Raw genomic sequence first — 7584 nt, 5'->3', positions numbered from 1 at the left:
GAAGTAGTGTATCGCATGAAGGCATCCTTCGCCGAGGACGCGTGTTGATGCCTTGTTGTCGTGCCGAAGAAATCGATACAGAATTACATCTTTTAACACACCGACGTGTCATGTGGATGGTGCATGTCGATGTAGCATCTCATAGACTAGATCGGAATCGCGCCTTGGTGCGAGGCTGCCGGTCCCAATGTTTTGGTCAAGCAGGTAATGTTGAGTTAGTAGGAACCCGGATCTAGCATATGCATTCATACAAGACAATTACCGAGCGATTTATTAAATAGGGATTTCATAATCTAAAACATCAATTACTGCATCAGTCAGTACATACCAGGAAAAAACATAAGAACAATACACTTCCTACCAAAACATAGGTATCCTCTAAAATCAGAATTGACATGGACAAACAAAAAAATTGTTGACGAACAACACTTGGACGAAGCAAATCATTCTAAGCCTACAATTGATAAGGTGGCTGAGAACACATATGCCTGCCATGCAACTCTGTACCGGACAGACGCTGAGTGATGTATTTAAATAGGGATCTCACAATCTGCAACGATAGTTAGGAAAGATTTCATAAAGAAGAGCGGGTATTACTAATGGCAGGGGGCAAATTATTGGCTTCTTGGCAGCCGCTTAATATGTCAACCTTTTGGTCGTCATCTTCAACCTCCTTACATTCTGGACATCTTCTCCCTTAAATCACTTGAATGGTCTTCAAATAGCATTGCCCACGAAGATATGCATCACTACCGCAAGCAACGCCAATGCATACACCACAAGAAGGAGCAGCACCACATCCTCGCCCGTCTCTGCGGTGTCGCGGTTGTGCCTGTCCTGCGAAGCGCCGAGGAGTGACGGCGACCTAGGTTAGGATCGGCAGCGGCACGAGCACCGCGACAGTAAGAGAAATAGGGAAGGACAGGTGCACGAGAGAGGCGGGTCAAAGCAGCGAGGACGTACCTTGAGGACGGCGCTACCCGACCTCCTCCTCCTTGATGAGGAGGAAGCACCAAGGGCAGCTTCATGCTTGCCGGTGGCCTCCCTGATGAATTGGAGCCGAGCACTACGGGGTCAAAGGTGCAGCGCCTCGTGCTTCTGCCGCTGAGCACCAAGGAGAGGGAGGCCAGCTTGGGAGCGAAAGAGCCAGAAGTTGAATACATGTAAGCAATCAACCAAGAAATGAGATGCTATATGTGAATAATATACAAATGAGGAGATGCTATATAAATGACCTGCAGCGCGCCTTGCCGTGCGGTGCTGGGGCAGATTGTTGTGCCTAGGCATGTGTGCCAGCCAGGCAAACTTAGCATGTTTACCGGCCGATGAAAAGCAGAAGCATTTATCCTGATTAATAACAATAGTAGTTGAGCTGCTATTGCGCCGCCAGGTTCTGTTTGCACACAGTAGAAGGGAACCAGAAATATTATGTCAGCCTTGCTCGTTTTTGTAAGGCGTGGAACAAAGAAACTGGCCTTTTACTGTGTCTATATGGTCCTACCTGGCCCTCTCGAGTTGAAAACAAAAGAAACATGCTCCAGGCCTTCGTATCAATATAGAGAAGCTGAGCCTAGGTGTATAAATTACGAACGTTTGTTCTGCTACATCAAAAAAAGAAGGATCAGTATGATCATGTACTTGGAATTGTAAAGACAAATTTAAAAGTATCTGCTGCTGATAAAAAAAATTATAACAAGATTTGGTGAAATGTCAGTAGGCTCTTAGGATCAGGGCAGCAGTCTTCGCCGTCTAAAAGTCTCTTGTTTGTAATTACAAAAAAATGGAGTTTCATTTGTTTGTAATTACACAAAAATGCAGTTTCCTTTGTTTTTTCCACATACACAAAAATGGAGTTTCCTTTGTTTTTCTACATACACAAAAATGGAGTTTGCTAATGCAATCACATGTAGCAGAGTTGTTCAATTAATGGACAGGGGGGAATGATATATACACTAAGCACCACAAAGTCGTGTAACAAAAAACAGAGGAAAAACTGAAGGAAGAGGCAAAGATGGCCTTAACTTCACAGGAGAGGTAGCCATGCCTTTGCCGGGAGAGGAGCAGGGTAGCGGTCATCGCCGTCGCCGGCAGGTGATGTCTCTAGTGAGAAAAGACATGAAAGCAAGCTGGAGATTTGCGACTCAGCTACAATGAACTCCATTAAAATCCTTTGAAGCATTCAATTGCCGCAACAGACCTAGAGGAAAATAGCCCAATTAGCTCACCCGCTCACCAAAAATAAGAAATGGAGGGAAAGAGATCCAAGAACACAAACCTACACTACAATGGGTGAGTGGATAAGAAGCATAAACATGTAGCAATACAATAAGCCTCTGAAGGAGACATGGCGGCTCAGCGGTGACGGCAAGAGAGGTGGGCCGCTGGCTAGCATCCTCTTCAGTCTCAGCATAGTACCTACAAAGAAATGTACCCCTTTAGAAATACCGAACCATTACAAATGCAGCCTCCAATAAAAATACAACCCTCTTCTGATAATAACAAAAATTCTAGTAAATACATATTTCATTAGCAAGAGAACGGGCAACCTCTTTGTTTGTTGATAGCTTAGCAGGCTCCAAAAGCAGGGAAAACTCTTGTTGGTTGATATAGCTTGTAAGTCACTAAAGGTAGCTTGAGGTCCCCACACAAAAATTAAGTTCTCTGAGATCACATAAGAGACATAATATAAATTTCAAATATTGACAAATAAGGTCGCAGTTTGGTTTGGTCTGTTCCCTTGAAAGAAAATTGTAATGCCCATCTCAGCATTAGTAATACAAATCCATCTTTCAACAATTAAGTACAAAACAATATATTCAACTATCTGAGCATACTTCTCAGGAAGAATACTTGTTGTGTGGGATGGATCAATGAGTAAGAAACAGAACAAATAGTATTAAGATAACTATGATGCATCTCAATTCAGATGGGCCACTGACCAAAGGGTTATAAGCATTGCAATATTATATACTGACCAAATTAGTAATGCTCAGTATAAATGTAAGGCCTCTTGTTTAGGACAAATGATAGATATTTGATATATCACAGGAAATGCAGCATGATATAATAGTATCAGGAATACATAGATTTCACAGAGGTCTATTTTTAAAATGGCCACAACTGCAAAATTCCCTCTCGAGATCCCCAATTCTTCTGGTCACAGGGCTCCGGAAAGAAAATAAATAAATTCCTGCACTTAAAGAAAGCAAAGAAACCAAAAATCAGTTGTTGCAATGGTTTCTGCGCTAATTCAGTTTGTGCGCTAAAATTCATTTTCTACGCTAAAACAGAGTGTATCTAAATATTCACTATCTAAACTAAAGAATATTTGTGGAATAGCTGAACTTCTAAACTTACACATAGATCAACAGTAAATGTTCAGTCTTTTCAGTTCCTGTTCTAATTCAGTTTCTGCACTAGAATTCATTTTCTGCACTAAAACAGAGTATATGTAAAGGTCCGGTATCTGAACTATCGAAGGTTTGTGGAACATCTGAATTTTTAAACTTAAATGAGATCAAAAGTAAAGGTTTAGTCTTTTCAGTTTCTGTACTAATTCAGTTTGTGCACTAAAATTCATTTTCTGCACTAAAACAGAGTACATCTAAAGATTCAGTTTCTGAACTATAGAAGGTTTGTGGAACAGCTGAATTTTTAAACTTAAACAGAGATCAAAAGTAAGGGTTCAATCTTTTCAGTTAAACAGAGATCAAATATACAATCCTTTCAGTTCAATAGAGATCAAATGTTCAGTTTTGGCTAACATACTGATCACATGTACTCAATTATTTCCCTAAGACAGATTCATATGAGCTCTTCTACATGAACAGAGCACATGTTCAGATCAACACAAACAGGAACAAAACCCTAGGCATGCTTAAAAAATAAGCCTCGATATACATGAACGCCACAACAGAGCTGACACAATCGACCTTGATCATAGATGGGAAAGACCCTACTGATTAAAGCATTGCGCTAATACAAACACCTTCATTTCTATGATCATGAAAGCTTACCTTGATGCTTGATAGATTCAAAAACTTGTCTTGTTATAATGTACTGTAGTTGTATACCAAACTTCTGTTGTTATTCTGTTCACTTATGATCTGTCCATATGTCTAGTTAATAACCCAGACCTGAATTCTATATTTATAATTATTGCTTACGTTCATTCATTCATGTTGTTTGGGCAGGCTAAGAAGAGGAAGCGTAAAGCACAATATTCTGCTGCTATGAAGAGGAAGGAGGCTGAACGGACAGGAAGAAAGATGGCTGCTGTGGCAAGAGACCGGGCATGGGTGGAAAAGCGCAGAGCTAAATCAGATTGAGGCAGAAAAGATAGCTGCAATGGCTTGAGGATCTCCTCTCTCCTGGTGCAAGAGTCGTCATAAACGCACTCGTATATGTGCGCCTAATCATATTGTTGGCATCTGTTTAAATTGTCAAGGATACATATATTAGATGACAGAAAAGTATATTGTACTCTCTCTCTCTCAACCAATATCAGTACCAAAGCTCTCTCTCTCTCTCTCTCTCATTTTCTAGTCAGTACAGATGCAAACCAATATCAGTACAAAAGCACTACATTTCTCTTCTGTTCTTGCTCACCTCTTATTTTCTCGGGTGTTGGGCTTTGCTGCTGTGTCAACTCTCCCAGTCGTTGGATTGGATCTCGATTCAACAACCGCCCATATGCATATTACTCTTCCCTTCTTTCCACAAAATAGAGAACGCCACATACATCAAACAATTATTCTGCAATGCTGAACAATGCCCAAGCACATGCTCTAGGGCCAAATTTCCAAGTAACACATACATGACAGCAAAATTCAAGAAAATTGAACTATACATTGTCCTCTGCAAATAATACAAATTTGCTCACATAGAGAGAACAACCTAATAAAAGAATTGTACCTAGCAACAAAACCGTGAGGCAAATTAACAGGGGAAAACTTTGTTTTGCCACTCTAGTTTTTGCCAACTTTGCTTATGCCACTCTATAATTTGACATTTCACTTTTGCCACTCTTAGCTTTTGACAATATATCATTTTGCCATTTGGTGGCAAAAGCAAAAAATTTAGAGTGGCAATTGTGATACATGTCAAAAGCTAAGAGTGGCAAAAGTGAAATGAAAAATTATCGTTTTTGCCACAAAATGGCATTTGTGATGTATTGTCAAAAGCTAAGAGTGGCAAACGTGAGATGTCAAATTCTAGAGTGGCATAAGCAAAGTTGGCAAAAACTAGAGTGGCAAAAACAAAGTTTTCCCAATTAACAACAATCCCTCAGTGACTCGTGCAGTAAACTGAACATCAAAGGATTGTGAAAGCAACCTTCGAAGCTGATTTAAAAATCAAAGCCATATTGACTCATACAGTAAACTGAACATCCAAAAGGGGATGATGGAGGATGCTGCAGTTTTGGACATAGCACAAGCACACCTCATGAGAGAGATATGTCAGTTCCAGCTAGTGCTCTTTCCCATAAAGAAATACTGCATCTACATATGAAAACTAAGATCAATTGCTTTCAGCACATGGATCAAATCAACAACAAGCTATAACAAACATCAACATAGGCCAGCAATGAAACAATAGGGTTTTTTTTTTACCAAAAACAACAGCATCAAGCTGCTACTTGCCCCATGTCTTGTAGAATTAATTAGGGACTTCATTCATACCTACTGCAGGCGAGCAGGAAGCAGTGCACGGGCATGGAGGTGGCAGAGCTTCTCCTTCCTCTTTTCCTCCTGCTCCATTCTTTTTCCACATCTGAGGAACAACATCCACGTACCAAGAAACGACCATGGCATAAAACCCTAGCCACCACAATGTGCAGCCGAGAAAGCCAAGAAAACGACCCTGGTTAATTATCCAACAGAGAGAATAAAGGAATGATGGAGAGGGCGATTTTATACCTACTCTCTTGACCCCGACTACCGAAGAACACCGCCATGGTGGCGTCGAGCAACAGCGCGTCGCAGGACCAGATGGGGAAGGCGAGGAGGACCAGCGCCTAGGCGACGGTGGAGACGACGAGAAGCCGCGGCCGCGCTGACCCCCTGGGCCACGCCGCCCGCGCCGCGTCCCATACGCCGCCGCCTTTGCCTCGCCTCGCCATTCATGCTTCCCTCCCGAGGGAGCCGGGGCCGGGGCGGGAGGGGGTAGAAGGAGGAGGACGTTAGGGGAGGAGGCCGGGCGCCAGCGGGGAAGGAGGAAGCGGCGGCGGCGGGCTCGGGCAGAGCAGCGGCGGCGGGCTCGGGCCTTGGGTTTGGAAGGAGAGAGAGGTGAGGCGGGAGGAAGAGGAAGGGGACGGCGCGAGTGCGGCTGTGCGGGAGGAGCGACGGCTAGGTTTCCTCTCCACGGGAGCGGCCCCTTTTATACCGCATGACGCGAAATGACGAAAATGCCCTCATGGGGGCGCTGGAATTACGAGCGGTGGCACGAACGAGGTGAAACTATTCATTGCTACAGGGCTCCTCTGTGATCCGACGGCCCAGGTCATCCAGCGGCTCGATCCGACGGCTCAGATCAGATCAAGCAATCAGATCCAACGGCCATGAATGCCTGATCGCTATGAGAGCCCGGGAACGACTCGATCCCCTATTTCTCGATGTGCTGGACAAATATATGCTTTTTGAACTTGATATAGTCGTACAGCTTGCTGTCGTGCTCGGCCTGAAGGAGTTGATCGACTGGGCGAAAAATAGCTATATAGGTATCTAAACCGGGAGCGGCACTTGGACGACCCAATCCGCAGGGAATGCCAGCCCGAACCCCTCTCTTTCCCTTGGTAGAAGTCCCACGCCTCCACAGTTCACACTCGTGGAAATTTCTCCGCGTCGTTTCCCTTGTGCTACAACGCTTCGCTGCCGCCTCCGCATGAAGCTCCGCCTCCGTTCGCCTGCTGCCTTGTGTTCCTCTCCTCTTCCCTTTACCATCAAATGACCATTCCAAGAGGAGATCTCCCCCGTGAAAGGAAGGAGATCTGATGTGCTCTGGGAATTCCCCTATCGTGATTTAAGCCCAGGGCTTTATTCCCCTGACCACCAAACGAAGCTGTATGGTGTGGCCGGCTGGACCTGACAGGCTGCGCGCCCGTGCGCGCATGTGTAGACCTGGCTTGACCAAGCTTGCCTTGAGATTGTAGTTTCGCCCTCCCAGCGCAGATCTGATGACCAAAAAAGATTTCCCCTCGCTTTATATTATACTCCATAAAGCAACCATCGAGCACAACAACAAGTCCAGGTCTAAAAATATTGAGTATGTATTTTGTACTGCACGTGTATTGAAGTTATGGCCCATCTTCTAGTCTTGTATAGTTGAGGTAGAGGCATTCCCTTGCATTATATATGTGTGAACCAGCACCCCAATTAATACAACGATTATTTGCAAAACATCTCTACATGGTATCAGTTTTTAGGTTTTAATCCCGTCTTCCACTGCCGCCGCGCGCTCCTCCCACGCCGCCGCCGCCGCGCGACTACTCCCGCGCCGCCGCCGTTGTGCGACTCCTCCCGCGCGCCGCCGCCGCCGTGACCCCTGCGCCTCCACCGCCGCCGCCGCCGCCGCCGCGCGACTCCT

The 7584-nt window shown here is 44.6% G+C and overlaps 1 long non-coding RNA gene across 3 annotated transcripts; it reads right to left on the bottom strand.

Annotated features, from left to right (window-relative positions):
* Positions 1-285: 285 nt before the first annotated feature.
* On the bottom strand, positions 286-4395 carry LOC119340484. 3 transcript variants are annotated; one of them, XR_005164565.1, is made up of 6 exons: positions 2547-4393; positions 2276-2415; positions 2023-2197; positions 1502-1598; positions 964-1393; positions 286-837 (listed from the first exon to the last, which is right to left on the bottom strand). It is a non-coding gene; the product is annotated as an uncharacterized LOC119340484 (long non-coding RNA). The 3 variants fall into 3 exon arrangements; XR_005164564.1 differs by having other exon boundaries at positions 1502-2197; positions 2547-4395; XR_005164566.1 differs by having other exon boundaries at positions 286-832; positions 1502-2197; positions 2547-4395.
* Positions 4396-7584: the final 3189 nt, after the last annotated feature.

The sequence above is a fragment of the Triticum dicoccoides genome, chromosome 7B, assembly GCF_002162155.2.
Source record: "Triticum dicoccoides isolate Atlit2015 ecotype Zavitan chromosome 7B, WEW_v2.0, whole genome shotgun sequence".
Classification (NCBI taxonomy): Eukaryota; Viridiplantae; Streptophyta; class Magnoliopsida; order Poales; family Poaceae; genus Triticum; species Triticum dicoccoides.
The sequence above is the reverse complement of the archived record's forward strand: the minus strand, read 5'-3'. Positions and strand labels throughout refer to the sequence as shown.